Genomic DNA, 4,171 nt, shown 5'->3' with positions numbered 1-4,171 from the left:
AAAGGGGCAGTAAACTTGGTTTACATTTCAATTTTAATGTTTCTCATTCTGGCCTGAGATACGGAACTCAGATTCCTCCTCGGTGAAGTCTGACAATGGAGCCTACTATTGTTCAGTTTTCTGTGAAAAAAACAATCTATGTCCCAACAACAGAATGGTTAAACTGTTACACATTCATATTATGGGATCCTTACTATAGCAGCTACACAAAGTGAGATAGCTTTATATGTGCATATATGACAAAGTGTCTGAACTACAGTGAAAAAAGATGTAGAATAACACAAACCATCTAGTACTGTGTATGCTTGAAAAATCCTATACAACTACATATTTCTAAATGTATATAAATAGGCAGAAAAAAATCTAGAAAGATGTATAACTAAAGGACCAGGTTTTGAGAAATAATCAAGGAAGACTGCCTTTGTAGTTTTTTTAAATGAAGATTTTAATCTCTATTATTTACAAGTTTTATAAAGCAAATGTATTCATATATTATTCATAAAATAATAATAAAACAACTCTATTTCACCCCCAACATTACACCTCTAGGTTTTAATTAGTTTTAATGAGTCACGGGTGTGATAGGGTTCACACTGAAGAAAATCTGAGAGGACCTAAGGCTCTCTCACAGTCCAAGTCTACAACCAGGAGGTGATGATTTATTTCTTCTTGCCTCAGTCAGGTCACATCTGAACTAAACTTAGAGACGCATATTGACACCATTGGAACTCATCCAGAAAGTAGTCAGGGAGATGCCAGAAGTCCACACCAGGTCAAAGAGCAATAACTGAAGGAAGGGAGAATGTTTAGACTAGTGAAATGAGATATATAGAGAGGTTGTCCTCACATACTTGAAGAGTTTTAAGAGGGCGAAGATAGTAGTAAATTCTAAGACACTGGAGTTATTCAAGAAAAAAACTAAATGATCTCTTGGCAGGGTGCTGTGGAAAAGGTTAATTCAGGAGGAATTAGAACTAGTTGATCCTCAAGGTCCCAAATGACTTTGAGTCTATTTTAAATTCCCTTGGTCTCAGCCCAATTTATCAAACCCCAAGTCCCTAAAACTCCCTTCTTTTGAGTAGCTTTATTGTGGAGAGGATCTTAGCCTTTCAAAAGTACTTCAGACTACAAACTGGAAGGAATAATCTCATTCCATGAGTGCCAACTAAATGCCTCATAGAATAACTACAAATATGATAGTTGGAATGTTTAACAAGTACCAATTGAAGGGATGTAATAAAAATTAAAGTTCAATTCTGTAGTAGCAGAACATACTCATGATTCAGAAATATTTGAACAAACACATCAGTCTTCATTATAGGTGAGAGCGTTTCCACCCCCCGCCCCCCGCACCCGCTGCCACAGTTAGGACCAATACAGCCGGCAAGCTGGCTTTGTGGAAGGGCAGTAGTTGGCTTCTCCTCTGCTTCCTAGATGCTGACACTGACGCCTCCTGGAAAGGAGCAGAGGGAAGTGGGAGGAAAGTTCTTGGTGGCTTCATGCTCTCATGCTGATGTTGAAAGCTGACTGTCTCCTGGGCATTTGTGTGGATCCATCAGAGGATTCCCTTGCTGGGCCCTCCAAAGGCAACATCAGCTTCCCTGAAGTTCAGCGACTTGACACAGTGTATTTCTATGGCTGCACTCCCTCTCTTATCCTTTTGTTTTCCAGAGGTCCATTCTACACAGAACCTTTTGTTAAGAGTCCCACTATGTTTCCAGGAGTTCTGCTGAGCAGGATTGAAACTGGCTCCATACTCGGTTCCCAGGATTCATGTATATTTGACCCTTTGTCAGAAGGGGGTGCAGTTACTTCCAAGATGTAGCTCTGTTACCTCAGACTCCCTTGTTAGCCAACTTTTGCCTTGAAATTCCTCTCCTGTGAGTCATACACAGTCTAATGACTACCTCTTACCTAAGAACAAACATCAGATGCTTCAGTGAAAAGAGGGGAGTACTGCCTACACCTTCTCCCCCAGATTGGATGTGACTCAAAACAGGGTCCTAGCTCTCTCCAAAGAAATCTCCCTTGTAAACCCTATCTCCACTTTTTATACTCTTAAAATGGATAAGAGGGTTCAAGAACTGTGGAGCGGGTCCTTGGTAATTTTCTTTAAACCTCTGCACTTCTGTCTGGTGTCACCCTTTGGAATTCCATATCTATTATATCTTGGTACCCCAGCTGAAACATCCAATTAAAATCTTAAGTGCAAAACATAATCTCCTTTATCAATCCTGCTTTACATCCTTTCCTATTCCCTTTGAGTCTATGTGATTTAGTCATACTTCACAAAGTCATAGGGTTGTCATCAACTTGGTCTGACATGGTGTGATTACACTTCCCTTTAGTGATATAAAAAATAAAAAAGCAAGCTAAGGTCTAGGGCCCACTACAATGACCCCACTGCCCAACAGAGGGAAAGCTCAGGACTCCCTCTTGGCTCCAAACCTAGTTCTCCATGAGGGTATGCATAGGACATGTGCTCTGGGTTGGGATGGGGGTGGTAGGCAGCCATGGACTCTGGAGTCTGTAATTATCAAATGACCTTAGATAAATAACCTTTTCTGAGCTTCATTAAAAGTTTGTCAAATAGTCTTACTATTTAAAATAGTCTTACTACTGAAAATTTAATTTTAATCACATAGTTAATACATAAATACTCTTTGTAAACAAAAGCAAAACATCATAGATGAGACTAAATTTCCTTTATCACCTCCAATTCCATTTCTCTAAATCCCTTCCAGATGTAACCACAATTCTCAGTTTAGAATTTATCTTTCTTTTTTCAATCAAAGAAAAGAAATTTTTTTTAACCTGTAAAAATAGAACAGCAATGTCTATTCTGTGACATAGGACAGAGGGGAAAACGCAAGGTACATAATGTTTTCTTCTATTTTCCTCAGTGTGTTGGGAAGAACTCAGACTTCCTGTAAGAACATAGTTCCATACTAAATTCAAGCTGAAGAAGAGAAATCTTACCTATTTTCAGGGGTGGAAGTACCTGCTCTCATATTGATATTAGAAAATTCCAGTTAAAAAAAAAAACTATTTATTTGGCTGTGCTGAGTCTTAGCTGGGGCAAGTGGGATCTACTTCCCTGACCAGGGGTTGGAACCTGGGCCTCCTGCATTGGCAGCACAGAGTCTTAGCCACTGGACCACCAGGGAAGTTCCAGAAAATTCCAGGTTTTTCTTTTTTTTTTCTCCCCCCAAAATCAACAGACACCATGCACAGAATCTACAGTAGGAATAAGCCTCAGCCTGTTACTCCGACATAGGCAGGCTCCTCGTGGAGAGGGGTCTGCTGGAGAAGAGTAGACAGAGCTCAAGACCCAGAGAACACTCTGCCTCCTTTACGTGCTTCCATTTCAGCCAGGCAGTGGTTTCACGTCTTGTGTCTTTTCTTTCCCATGGCCTTCATTTCATGCAGAGAGGAAGAGATCATATATGTACACTTTCCTTCCCCTAACAGCTTTCCAACTGAGTATGACAAAGGCAAAAAACAAGGCAATCTACCCCCCCCCCCAATTCTGCTCTTCTATAATTCTACAGGACAAAGGACACTCCCTCAATAGCTTCCTTCTTCCATCAAAGAGAAAGCATGAGCCAAGATTTCCAAAGGCACCTGTGGCTGGTTCCCAGGTGCCCCAGAGCAGGCTTTATTTTAGCACAGGAACAAATTCCATTCATTGAGAATATACTTTGTCAGTCACAAGTTTCTTTATATATATCTAATTTAATTCTAGCAAAAGCCATCTAAGGTTTGTATTATAACTTTCCTCATATTACAGATTAAGGGGTGGAGGTTAAGTAATTCTGTTCTTAAACTCTGATTTCTTGAGGCAAAGGAGATGTTGAAGAACAGTACTGGTCAGTAGGAAGCGTTATCTGGGAGCAGGAAGAAGCAGCATGGAAACATGGGGAGAACAGAAGAGGTGATGGGGTAACAGCAAATTAAGAGAAAGAAAAACACATCCCAGGAAGAACTGCCACTCATTGCCATTGCTGTCTGGGCCATGCCCTAGGGTGTGTGTGTGTGTGTGTGTGTGTGTGTGTGTGTGTGTGTGAGAGTGTGTGTGTGTGTGTAAACACATCTTCATAGCAACCATCTGGTTTCTGTCTTTCTATGACAACACAGGCTTGCAGTGCTAAATATGGGCGTTGGTGAGGAT

The sequence above is a fragment of the Cervus elaphus genome, chromosome 20 (genome assembly GCF_910594005.1).
Source record: "Cervus elaphus chromosome 20, mCerEla1.1, whole genome shotgun sequence".
Taxonomy (NCBI): Eukaryota; Metazoa; Chordata; class Mammalia; order Artiodactyla; family Cervidae; genus Cervus; species Cervus elaphus.
This window is presented reverse-complemented; position numbering follows the sequence as displayed.